A 14,272-nucleotide genomic window follows, 5' to 3' on the forward strand; every position below is an offset into this window, starting at 1 on the left:
AAGAGAAGGTTCAGCTTCACAGAGAATTAATGAAAGGCCCGTCTCTCAGCAAGGTCTGGCAGAAAGGGGGAATGTTTTTAAGGGGGAATACCCAGTGGGAAGTGATGTGTCCTGAACAACCTGAACTGATGATAGATTTCTCCAATCCCATGCTCTCTTTGAACCAAAGTTATTCAGATATTCTCATGTGCACATTGTACATGTGTAGTTAGAGAAGGTTCTGCATAGAAAATGTGTCTAGTCCTTTGGTAATCAGATATGTAAGAACCGATTACTTAATTTTACTACAAGCTTTTGCCGTCCAGCTGACAGGAGGCTGCTTTGCTGAAATAGGGACTGCTGTGTGAAATTATTGAGACAAGATTGCAGCCTAGCATTGGTCAGACTGGAAGCATCCATCGCTGCTTCTTGCATTGGGGAAGAACTTTTGCAGCCTTTCTTTGCCCCCTCATTCTCCCAGTTCCACCCTAAACTGCATACAACTGAATCTGCAAATTGCTACAAAGACAGTCTGGGCAAGAGTCTCCATTCCCATCACACTTGTGGTCCTTCTTCAGCTGTGACCTGAATTGGACTCATCAGCTGTCGGGTATTGCCAATCTTGATGGAAGTAAGAGATGTAATGTGACTGCAGACTTTTCTGTTAAAAAAAACACAAACCTCTCCCCTCAAAACTAGACATCCAACTAAATATACCGTTTATGTTTAGCTGCTGGCACTTATAAACTTTGGGAGGCTTAAAAGCTTGTCAGCTTGTCACCTTCCTGTGAATAAACAGCATAATACCCCCGGGAGCAAGTAATAGAAAGAAAAGGCTGTTTTTCATTGAGTTCTCAAACCTTGTTGTGATGAATCAATTTTAAGCAATGAACATTAAGCAAGGACACCAGTGAATTAATTTCTTTTTTTTTTTTTTTGTAGGAAAAAAATAGACAATGTAATTTTTTTTTTACTGTGTTCAGACCTGGAGTTCAGTGCTACCTACCCTCAGAAACCAGAGCTTAGACTGATTTTTAAAAGTTTACCTGCGTGTTTACTTAGAAATCCAGTGGATTGATCCTCTCCTAAAATAATGGGCAAATAACTCATTTTCCCTCTCTAGTTCCTCTGCTTTTATTTCATGGTACCTGTGCCAGCTGCAACACAATAACTTTTACCCCTGTGGTAACTGCAGGAGATACCTACCTTTCATGGATGGTAAACCAGCCAATATACAACACAAACTATAATAGTCAGGCCAAATGACACGAAGGAGGACATTGTTATTCTGTTTGAATTACCCGGAGGGCCATGCTGAGCTTTCTGGGCTTTGATCTGCTCCCTACATTACCTCCAGTGCTCAAAACACTGTATCAGATCGATAAGGTCATTGGGAAAAATGTTCCCAGTAACAGCAAATGTGAAATATTTTATCCTGAGTTCTGCTGCTTGGCATGGAATTTGTATGAGGGATGTTCTGTGACATCATTGCGTAGTGAAAAGCCACAGCTTAACCACTGGAAGAATATATTTTCACAATTGTGGCCAAAAAGCTGCAGAACTGATGTTATTAGTGTTAACTAGCATTAACTAGAGTCCCAGGAAAGAAAGGAGATTGGAAAAAAGCTGTTTCCAGTCAATGAAAGCAAACAGAGGAGGTGAAAGCAAACAGCCTGTGCTGGTTCTGCAGCCAAAACAATTGTAAAGGGATCTCATGAAAATCAGCGGCTATGAAACCCTTGCTACCACCACAGGGTCCTGATCTCACAGCCCCATGCCTTTTCCACTTCCCACCAGAAACAGGCAAGAAAACAAGCAAAACTCCAGTGCAACAGACACGATGGGATTAGGAGGAAGAAAAGGTACTGTGCCTTGCTACTTCTCAATTCTCTGTTCTTTCCCTGTTCCTCTCTTGGCTGCTTATGCCATTGAAACAACTTCTTAGCTCGTGCTGTATGCCCGAGAGTGAGATATGTCAGCTGAAGCAGGGGCAGGGGGCCTGCCAGAGGATTATAAAGTGGGAAAGGATTACACCTGCTCTACTTCTCTCACTGCTGCCTGGGATGGGAGTCCCGCTGAAACCGGAGGTGGGAAGTGTGGGTTGAAATGTTCCAGGAAGCAAAAAATCCCGAACACCAGGATAGGCAAACAACTTATCAATGCTATACAAAGCGCAAGCCTCAGCTTCACAATGGTGCTGTTTGATGCTGGGCAGAGGGTCATGTGCTTCAGGAGGAAGAAGAATGAAAAAGCCAAAAGCGGGAGAGGGTTAGAAGTCCAGACAGGGACGTAACAATATGATGAGATTCCCTTGTTGGTTCTGTCTACTTGCAGTTAACAAGAAATGATATTTTCTGACATTTTCTCAATTCCTTGCTTTCAAAACTGACCAAATTATCTATAATTAGAGGCACGATTAGACTAGAAAAAGAAGATAAGATGTTCACATCAAATTGCTGAATAGTCTGCCTGAAAAATCTGTGAGGCTGAAGTAGGCAGTCCTCCTAAAATCTCTGGTCATGATTTGTTTTTGTCTGTGTTTCCAGTGATCTAATAACTTAAATTTGGGGCTGTGGAGAGACGGGAAAGTTGGTGTTAAGCAAAAAGGAATGAATCAAGAGCCCTTCAGGGTTTTCTGAATCATTTTTCTTTAAGCCAATTTTATCAGAGTGGAAGTGAAGAAAGTTTTTTTCCTGTAGATTTTGTGACTCCCGGAAAGACAATAGTGGAACTCTCTAAAATAATTTATTTTAAAATATGGGAATAAAGCTTTCCAGAAAACTAGGGAGAGGATTTTACTGGCATATCAACTGAAATTATTTTCCTTTCATCAATGATTGCTGAGTTTTTTTTCTCAGAATTACTAGTTCACTGTTTGCAGAAGATAGTCAGCATGGGAGAATATGAGGGAGGCTCTGAGAACAACAGAAGGAAAGAGACAGAGAGAGAAAGAAAAGAATGGGGCAAAAACCCCAAGAAAAACATATAATTTATTCTAGGGAAAAAGTATCAATCTAAAAATCTTGATTAGCCTTTCCCATTAGTGTTGATTCATTGACACCCACACACAAGGGGGAAAATATGCCAAAATCCCAGTCACAGAGCGATGAAAACTAGATGAAAAATACAGAGAGATATGTCAGAAGAATGAAGAGATCCATCCTTGAGGAATTGTGAATACAGAGAAGATAGTTGTTAGTACAGTTGTGCAACAAATGAACTGTAATTTCGCAGTTAGCTTTTATAATGTAAGATAAATTTCATAAACACAATATTTACGATACACCTTTTGTGTCATGTGGCAAAGGAGTAAACTCAAAATAAATTAATAAATGGATAATCCTAAGAAAATAAATAAACAATGCAGCATGTTGTCATGTAGAAAATTCATGACAAAACTGAGAACATAAGTTTCTTCAGAGTCATGTGCTTTCTTATTAAGTTCTTCCCTTTGCATTTTATTCTTACTCATTGAGAGGCCCTGATTTATACCAATGTATTTTTATATGACTTTCAAAAAGTCTTTTAGAAAAGTTCTTTACCTCTTTTGATAGAACAAATAACAGGCACAGTTCAGAGCTCACTTCACAACTCCCTCCAGGGTCTGGAAAACACCTACTGACTCACTGCACAACAGTTTATTCCTGCTGCTCTTCTGTTAACATTTTCTTTAGAAGTACAATGTGGCTAGAGTCAGCAACTTTAAGAGCTATGTTTTGGCAAAAACTTCCAATTGAATGTAAGAACTCGAGATCAGGAAGTACAGTATAAAAAGAATTGAGCTGAGAAAACAAAACAAAAACTCCATTTTTTTCAGGTTTCTACTTTCAAGACAGTGTAGCCTTTTCATCAAATAAAAGGAGAGGTGCTCTGGATAACCTGAAGAGCCACTTGTAACAGTTACTGAACAACGTGCCTGTGTTTTGCCATCACACACTGTTCTCTCCTGTTTGCTTTACCTCTTTCACATGTACCTTTTATAAACCAACGATTGAAACAGCAGGCCCATATATTTGAAAGAAAATTGTCCATCTGAAATAAAATGAGCCAATGATAAGTGAAAGCCAGAAAATCCAGTAAAAATGGCTGTTAAATTTTATTCACTTAATTATCTTGTAGGAAATGGCAAACCAGTTTCTCTCCTCAAACTGAAATTTTTAAGGGCTTAATTTCATTCTTAACTGCTTTTGATATAACTTTCTGGAACTGATGGAGGAAACCCAGTGTAAATCAGTAAGAGAAGCATCAAAGCTACATTTCAAATGTGTTTATTGGTATCCAGTACACTGCTTTGTGTGATCAGAGCGATTTCCACCAACTACTTCACTGGCAGAGGCTGGACTCAAGCCTGAACTCAGAGGAAATGTCTCAGAAAGACGGATTGGGAGCGGGAGGGGACAGCAAGTGCTTGGTCCTGATTTCTCGCTTTGCACTGTCACCTACGTGATGCAGCGCCAGCCAGTGCACAGGCCCAGGGTAAGGGCCCGACCTGGAGTCACTACTTAGTAATGTTCACCTCGCTACCTGAAATCAGGCAGGTTTGAGGAATTTCCAAGCAAGGCATCAAAAAATTGAAGGCCTTTAGATCACTGCACAATGGGAAAAGGGTTTAGCTCTTTCCTCATGTGATGAATTGTTAAAAATGTGTGAGCTGAAATTTCTCTTGCCTGTTCCAGTTAAGGAAAGGGATGTACATTGTTAAGAACAATGTGAGCTGCTGAAATGTACTTTTTTTTTTGTTGCTGGGAAACATTTTCTCCTGCATGGAGTATGTCAGTCACACAGGAAATGGAGTCATTTTCATGGTTTTAATTATTTTCACTGAGAAAGTGTTTTGTTTTCTCCTGAAAATCTTCTTGTTGCGAAAATAAACAACTAAATGTCATTAATGCCGTACTTCGACTTCTTGCTGGTTTTTGACCACAGCTGGCAATCTGAAAGCAGTTTTACATGCATTCATTCATACCAAATGTCTGGGTAAAGCTTTCCAAAGTCCAGCTAAATTTTCAACTTGTTCCAGGCAAGCAGGAAATGGAACAAGCCTCCAATGCACAGATCTTTTCATGTTCACCCAATGGGCATGAAAAAATAAGTAGCATACAGTCCTGTGATGCAACAAAAACTTCAGCTCATCCATTCTCCAGAACAATTGTCACCTGTGTTCACTAACAAGTAGCAAATATGCTACATCCGCCCTCACAGCAGGAGACACTGACAGCTCAGTAGGTGGAGTGAGATGGGTCTGGTATCACCCAGGACAATATCAGTGTCCTACTCAAATCATGACAACAGGAGAGGTTGCCTGGAAGAAACAGAGTTTCTGCCCCAGAATCCTTTCCTGCCTGTTTACTCAGCAAAATCCCATATTTTGGAATGCAGGTAGTGGAAATACCATGCTGGCAGCATTTTGACAGGGAGATGCCAGCATTTCCTTACCCCATTGCATCAGCCACACAGGTCAGGGATGCACTTTGCTGGCAGAAAGGCTGGGGAGGAAATTTTGTGTCCCACTTTTCTCCCTGCTTTTCTCCTGGTCGCTATGAGGTGGAAGCAAATCGTATTTGGCCGCCAACTCTCACTGTCTGATGGAGCTCTCAAAGGTAGGTTGTGCCTGCATGGGCAGTAGTAGCTTTGTTATCCATCACAGATTGGATGTGTGTGCACCCACAAGACCTCAGGGACATCCTCAGACAGGAAACCCTCAGCGAGACTGTGACCTTGGAGCAGATGCCTGCCGTACACCCTCTGAAAGCACTTGGCACTGGTTACTGACCACTGCAGTGGCAAAGCTGATTCAGTGATCTCTAGGGTAGAAGCAAACTCTCTCCTATAATTTTGTGTTTACCAGTGTGACTTTTATGAAAGACTTGCCTGAGCTGCTGAAGACTGCAGCCTGGGGGCTGACACTGCTGCTGGCACAAGTGGACATAGCCCTGAGAGAAGGCAGATGCTGCCTGTCACCAAGATCCTGCCATCCCAGCATGGCTGCTTGGCTGAGGTATTGCTGTGAAACAAGAGACAGTAGCATCAGGACTTGGACCTCTCCAAAGATTACTGAGGTCCTGGTGCACTCATTTGACTGGTGCAGGCTTCCAGCCTATGAGCAAACTCCATTCAGCAGACACCCTTCTCCCTCCCTCCCTCATTGAAATTCAAATACCGTACTGCTTCAGTTTGGCTTAAACCTCTCTGTTTCAGACTAATCACACAAGCATTAGTTGTTCAAGTTCACACTTAATAGGCCCTGGCAAATGCCAAAGGGCTGTCAGTGGTACAGAGTGTGCTGTGTGGGAGAAACACGGTGCCCTGAAGGGCTGCTCCTGAGCAGGACTGCCCCCAAGGAAGGCACGTCTAAGATTGGGTTCACAGCCAAATAGGGTGCGCACAATGCTTTAGCCCTCAACTACAGTTTCTGACTTCCACAGTCAGAAGTCCACAGTCTTGTCAAAGAAGCATGGAGAAAGCAAAGTTTTACAGTCAGTTGTCACAAAGTTTAGTTCTTGGTAAGGATTTCCCTACTGTGGACTTAGTACATAAGAAAGCCTTTGCACATATAGAGTCAATAGATAGGAGTCACTGACTTGGCTGAAGGTTGTTCTCATAGAATCATAGAATGGTAAGGTTGGAAGGGTCCTTTAGAGATCATCTAGTCCAATCCCCCTGCAGAAGCAGGTCCAAAACTCAAGAGTGGTGGAACCAGAGTGGCTGCTTAGTCCCAGATGTTTTTCTGAGAGCAAAGGAACTTGCTAGTCTTTTCCTGGCCTTTCTGGGGAAATGTGAAAGACCCATCTTTCTTCTCCATCCTCATCACAAATAAATCATACCAATCTCACTGACATTCAGGGAAGCTGATGAAGATTTTTGGCACTGCCCTCAATTTCTCTCTCTTCAGATAGATAATTTTGAACATTACCCTTATACTCTACCTTCTCCAAATCTTACCCTTTCCTAGACAGTGACCAATATGCTCTCCATCACCCAAAGAAAAGTCTCCTCTTCTCTGCCTGTGACTCTCCTTAATGGCACCTTGGCTTTTTGTAGTGGATGTCTGCCCTTTCCTGATGGACAGCTTTGAAATTTCAGTTGTAAGCGAATATGCCTTCCCACTAAACACCACGTACACACTCAGATTTTCTTAATCCCAGCTCCCTGATTGTGACTTCTGCTCTCCCTCAGCCTACTCAAGAGGGTAGAGCAGCTACAGAAGCAAGAAGGGAAACTTGGACTTTCTGTTCCCTTCTGAATAAAGTCCCAGTTTGCTGCAAGACATACGGCTTTGAAACAGATCCACATGTGGTTTAGAGGGTTTTTTGTGACTAACAGCATCTTTAGACACATATATTTGTATTTATCATAGCAAGGTTTGGCTCCCTTGCTTGTTCTAAGAGCAAATACACTTGGGCTAGCTCTCAAATTGGACACGTGCCATTGATATCAGAGGCAATATAGAATCATAGAATGGTAAGGATTCTAAGAAACTTTTATAAGTGATCTAGTCCAAATCCCCTGCTAAAGCAGGTCCACATAGATCAAGTCACACAGGAATGCGTCCAGGTGGGTTTTGAAAACCTCACAGAAGGAGACTTGACACCATCCCTGGGTAGCCTGTGCCAGGGCTCCCTCACTCTCACAGTAAAATAGTTTTCCGTTATGTTTAAATGGAACTTTTTATGTTCCAATTTCTCCCCATTACTCCTTGTCTTGTCACTAGATATAATAGAAAAAAAGTGATGCCTCAACCTCTTGACATCCACCATTTAGTTATTTGGAAATATTAATGACATCCCCCTCAGTCTCCTCTTCTCTAGACACGAGATGAGGCCTCACCAGGGCAGAATAGAGGGGGACAAGAACCTCCCTCGACCTGCTGGCCACACTCTTCTTGATGCATCCCAAGATGCCATTGGCCTTCTTGGCCACGAGGGCACATTGCTGGCTCACGGTTAGTTTTTTATCAACCAGGACTCCCAGATCTCTCTCTGCAGAGTGGCTCTTCAGCAGGCCAATCCCCAGCCTGTACTGGTGCACGGGATAGTTCCTCCCCAGGTGCAGGACTCTGCACTTGTCCTTGTTGAACCTCATGAGGTTTCTCTCTGCCCAACTCTCAAGCTGGTTGATTCCTGCTGAATGGCAGCACAGCCTTCTGGGGAATCAGCCAGTCCTTCCAGTTTGGTGTCATCAGCCAACTTGCTGAGGGTACACTCTGTCCCATCATCCAGGTCGTTGAGGAAGATGCTGAACAAGACTAGCCCCAGAACCGATCCCTGTGGAACTCCACTGGCCACAGGCCTCCAACCCGATTCTGTGCTATTGATCACCATCCTCTGGGCTCTGTCATTCAGCCAGTTTTTGATCCACCTCACAATCCACTCATCCAAGCCACACTGCCTGAGCTTTCTGATGATGATGTTATGGGAGACAGTGTCAAAAGTCTTGCTGAAGTCAAAGTAGATGATATCTACTGCTATCCCCTCATCTAGCCAGCTGGTTATACACTCATAGAAGGCTATCAGGTTGGTCAAACAGGATTTCCTCTTGGTGAAGCCATGTTGACTCCCCTGATAACCATCTTTTCCTTCATATGTTCAGTGATAACATTCAGGATGAGTTGTTCCATCACCTTTCCAAGGATGGAGGTGAGACTGACAGCCTGTAGTTTCCTAGATCATCCTTCCTGCCCTTTTTGAAGACTGGCATGACATTGGTCTTTCTCCGGTCCTCAGGCACCTCGCCTGTCCTCCATGAATGTTCAAAAATGATGGAGGGTGGCTTAGCAACCACATCAGCCAGCTCCCTCAGCACTCTAGAATGCATCCCATCAAGTCCTATTGACTTATGAGCATTAAGCTTGGCCAACAAGTCTTTAACCTCTTCCTCATCCACCCAAGGCAAGTTCTCTGTTGTCCAGGCCATCCTATTATCCTTGCTGGACTGATCTTCCCAAAGGCTGGCCTTGGCTGTAAAGACAAGAAGGCATTCAGTAGTTCAGCCTTCTCTGCATCCTCAGTCACCAAGGCACCCTCTGTGTTCAGCAGTGGGCCCACATTCCCCCTTATCTTCCTTTTGCTGCTGATGTACCTGAAAAATCCCATCTTGTTTTCCTTTACTTTCCTGGTCAGGTTTAATTCTAAAAGGGCTTTAGCCTTCCTAGTTTCATCCCTGCATATCCTGGCAATGTTCCTATACTCATCCCAAGAAACCAGCCCCCCCTTCCACCTCTCATAGATGTCTGCTTTCTCCCTGAGTTGTCCCAGCAGATCTTTGTTCATCCATGGAGACTTCCTCTGCCTCCTTTTCCCACTTTTCTACTGTGAAGTGGAAGTGGTGTTTGAGGATCAACCAGCTCTCTTGGGCACTTTTATCATCTGGGATTCTATCCCATGAGAACCTTCCAAGCAGGTCTTTGAAGTGTCCAAAGTCAGCTTGCCTGAAATCCAGAGTCACAATCCTGCTTGGTATCCTACTGCTTCCACACAGGATCTTGAACTCTAGTATCTCTTAATTACTGCAGCTGAGGTTGCCTTCAACCTTCACATCCCCAACCAGACTCACCTTATTTGTCAGTACCAGGTCCAGCAGCACACCCCTCCTTGTTGGTTCCTCAACCACCTGTGACAGGAAGTCGTCATGAACATTATGTAGGAAGCTACTGACCCTGCATCTGTTTGGAGATGTTGGAAGCTCAGTGAAGGAGCAGTCCCACCTTCCTCATCAATGTCTCAGCCTCTTCTTTGTCAGATCCTGTGTCCTCTCAGAGTTGCATGGACTAAGTGGGATTTGGAGGGAGCTTCTTGGAGAAAAAAATAGAAGAGCTACACTACACCATGTTGTTCTTCATTGTAACTGCAGCTATCCAGGTGCAATGCATGGGCTCTCTTACCCATTGCATGGGCTCTGCAGTCCACCAGAGCTGCACAGGCTGCAAGTGCAGTAGTACTGCAGCAATTCATCCTCACGTTTGTCATGGCTGCTTTCCAAGACTTCCTGTATTCCTATGGCTTCATTTCCAAATGACTGGCAGATCAAATTGAGGTTTCATAGCTGCAGATCACTGTAAGTTCAGAGAGGAGAGATCTCTGGGCAGCCTGATGGGTCCCTATGGACACAGGTCCTGCTTCGATTGCACAGCTCTAGGAAAGGTGAGGAGCAACAAACGACAGTCTCAGCAACAGCTTGTGTTATGCCTCCCAACTTTGTCCCCTTTAACTGAGCAGGAACAGAAGCAAACAGCTTCTATTTAAACTGAGTCTCCTGATGACAGGACAGGTTTGTCTTGATGACTCTTACACATAAATGCATTTTTCATGTCTGAGTAACATGTAGGTTCATTTCATGAACAGTGGCACCTGAAACACTATTACAAAAGACAGTTATGCAGAAGTTGGGAAATCACGGGAGGAGAAAGTGTTCATGCCTCTGTAACTCATCTCTTTTGTGCAAATGCACAATGTGTTGATTAATACTTTTATTGCATACAGTTTCTTTCACACATCCTCACTTTCTTTAGTACACAGAGCAGACAATGTACAGTTAATCGTTTGGAGGTCTGTGTTACATCAGAGCTCAGACTGCAAAACCACAGCCACTGCTGCTGCCCTCATAACCTACAGTGCTAGTCAGTATTTTTATTTTCTTTGATTTGTTCCAACTTATTGTCCTAACTGCAGAAATGGAGATAATCTGTCATGGAGATATGGTTAACAGCTTCCCTATAAAATGCTTGATGGTACTGTAACATATACAACTTTCATAAGCCTGAATTAATACAGCTTCACAAAATGCCAATAAGATGAGTGGATAGAGCTACCTCTGCAGTAGAGTTGAGGAACTGGGATGTATCATTTTAAGTCCAAAACCAGCCCTTACATTGCGATGCCCATGGAAACCGAGGATCTGTCCTTGTTGTTTAGTATTAAACAAGTCTTAATACATATAAAGGCTGTTTATATTCATTTTGTTCACCCTTGGAAGTATTAACACAGTTGAAAATAAAGATTCACGAATCTAGTTCTTAAAAAGAGAAAAAAAAAATCGGATAGCATCCTCTATAGACCATCTTCCTGCCCTAAGCTGCAAGGTCAGTCCTATCAGTCTTCTTTGGGTATCCCTACTGCTGAATTGTTACCACCTAACATGTTTTTTAAAAAATCACTGAAGCCAGAGATTTCACTGTCTTCTGAGCTTTTCCAATGCCTTATTATGCTCCTTGTTTGACCAGTGTTTAGACTAGATCCTCTGTACTACAACTAGTCCATCTTTCCTGTCTTCTTGTACAAAGGGGACATGAAGACCTGTATATTTCTCTGCTCTATGAAAATGTTGAATATCTGTTGCTGGCCTCTGGGGTCCTCACTGGCTAATACGTCTCTTTGGGTAATGCTGCCCAGAATGGGACACGAAATGCCAGCAGTGGCCTCAGGGCTGCTGAGTAAGGCAGAAAAATCTCTCTGTGCCTCTTCTGTGTTACATTTCTGCTTATATGTCCCAGACATGACCCTCATATTTCTTCACAACAGTGTCAATGTTATTGCTCATAAATAACTTGGGGTATGCTACAACTCCAGTTCCTTTTCTGCAGAACTATTATCTATCCCTCCAGGTCCCATTTTGTAATCAATTACTCTTATTTAAACATAGACATTTTTGATCTTCCTTACCTAATTATTTCCCACTTTTTTTTCCAACTCACTATACAAATTTGTTACTTTTCTGCCATCCTGTGGGCCTCTAGGTCTTCTCCCAGGTGGGTGTTTGTGGTCGCCCATATAAACTTAATACATACATCTGCTAATGACATGAGTGATGGAGCAGAAAGCACAAAAGAGAGGCAGACTCAGGATAGACCACTTTGGAAACAACAGTGGATTTTCTTCCATTTTAGTAATGATTTGTAAGTTATTATTTAAGTAGAGTTCCCATGATAACTACTTTCTAAGCATTTGAGAAACAAGGTATTTGCAAATGCACAAATCCCCGTGGCAAGTCTGGTGTAAGTGACTTCCCCACCATCAGCTAGCAACCCTGAGTCACAGCTTTTATCTAACTCCACGACAATGCACTTGTTGAGCCCTCACTCTGTTCAGAGCAGCCTGGTGTGGCTGGATAGGAGTAGCCCTCTCCTCCTAAGTAGAAAGAAGGGCAAAGTGCAGCCTCTTGGGCACCAGGAGCTGATAAGGAAGGACATATTCACTGAGGACAGCACCTTTAGAAACTTCAGCTTTTAAGCTCTAGCATTCTTGTACATGTCCTCAATCTTGATTTAACCAAACCTAGCCAGGTTTTTGCAGGAAGAGGAAAGCATACATTCTTGCCACAAAGCTTACCCTTGCTAAGTTTCAAGTAATTGGTACAAAGCAGAATGGAGGAGTAATTATGACAGTAATGTTTTTAAAAGTAGTATTTCTGAGCACTAGAAAAAAGCACAGTTTGTGGAAGCATTGTCCAAAAAAGAGAATTTGTTCCTCGATGTGCAACTCACCAATCATCACACACTCAAGAGACTGCTTATTTCAAGTTTGGACAATCCTGGGTGCTCAGTGGTAATTCCACAAATCAATAACACTTCAAATGTACCTCCCATGCTGTATTTATACACAAAGCATGAACATATTCTCTATTCTAAGGCACATGTCTTGTTATTCTATTTAGTGATTGATTAGTCTTCCACCCATCATGTCAATGAGTACGCATGCTTAGTTCAGCTCCCCCCCGCTCTCATATTTTCAGTCTGGGGTATGAACTGGGCAGATGGGCTGTGAGTCAACGGCCGCAATCTCCCCCTGCCACCTTTACCTTTCCCCGGTTACTGCAGTTGCTTGATGACTTTATGCTAATTAGGCACCATCTAGTCTTTGGGCTTTCTGAGGAAGGAGGTCAGTCTCTAGTCCCTCTTCAAGGATACAGAGTAGCCAGATTCATACAATGAAACTGTCCATTAAAGGTCATCCTCATCTAAACAGTGTCACTATAGTCTCGGCATCAAACTCTTCTTCTAACCACCAGAGCCTGTTTTGCAGGGTGCTCGTCCCTGCTGTAAGGAAAATTCCATTCTATACAGTACATCAGATGGTACATTGTTTGCACTCAGCTTGGATGAAAGCCCATCTTAAATGCAGTGGACCTGCTGACCACAATGGCTGAGGTGGGAGTGAGGTTTTCAAAGCTAGGACAAAGAGACGTCAGGGACTGAGCAAGCTGAATGTTGTATCAGAAAACATGAGAAGGACCTGGGCAGGCAACCAGAGAGCCTGGGACAGGATGCTCAGCTAAAAGGAGAGGTGGCAAGAATTGGTGCTCAAAGGACCTCAAAATAGCAGGGTGCAGCTGTACAGTTACAGATAAACAGTGTTTTTTAGAGCCATGGGCATCTACTGAGATCACCTCATACATTTATGAATGAAGGAAAAAAGACAATTCCTAACTCTTCTGTTAAGTACATTAATAGGGTTGATATGTATTTAGTTGTCAAGAGTCCTGCCTGTGGCCAGCTACACTGTGGGTACTTGCAGCAGCTATTGATGTTCACGTAAGCACAACTCTTCTTTTACTTTTTTTTCCTCTTAATTTCAAACAAAGCTGTTGAAGTGGGTAAGATGTTAAGCATCCTGAAACAAGGTACCTAACACAAAGCACTAGGCAAATTTATGAATAGCTAGTGCCACTTGCTGGTGTCCCTTGGTGGTCTACCTTTGAGACACCAACTGCCCTCATGTTCTCCACCTTCTGGGGACAGGCAAGAACAACAGCAGGTCCTAGGGAGAGATTCAGAAGCAGCACGGAAGTTCAGACTCCATGATTAAATGTGCTGCACCGATGCCATGTGCCTACTTAATGTTAACAATGACACAATCTTCACCGTAACACAAATCTATTGGAACTGTCAGCTCACAAAAGCAGGTTTTGTATTGTTGCTTTCGTTTTTTTGATCGCAGACAAGCAAAAGAAGCTCTTGTTTTATGGGGCTCAGACTAATACAGTTGGGGTAGGTGGGGATGGGAAATCCACTGCTTTTAGTGAGCATCTTATTTTTGGAGCTATCTTAAAGGAGTAACACATGTCTATTTTTGTTCCACTAGAGGTCACCAGCACATTATTTTTACCAAAAAAAGGAAAAGATGATGGGAAAGAACAGGATAATGTCAGTTCAAGAAGTTAACTTGGGACTTCACCATGTGACGAATTTGGCCAGCTAATCATTCTGGAATAACTGTTTATATCAAACTACTTTGGAGAAATTATTCACATAGATTTCTGTCTTGACAGCTGAGCATTTTTTTCTGAAAAAAAAACCAAA

The sequence above is a fragment of the Colius striatus genome, chromosome 2, assembly GCF_028858725.1.
Source record: "Colius striatus isolate bColStr4 chromosome 2, bColStr4.1.hap1, whole genome shotgun sequence".
Taxonomy (NCBI): domain Eukaryota; kingdom Metazoa; phylum Chordata; class Aves; order Coliiformes; family Coliidae; genus Colius; species Colius striatus.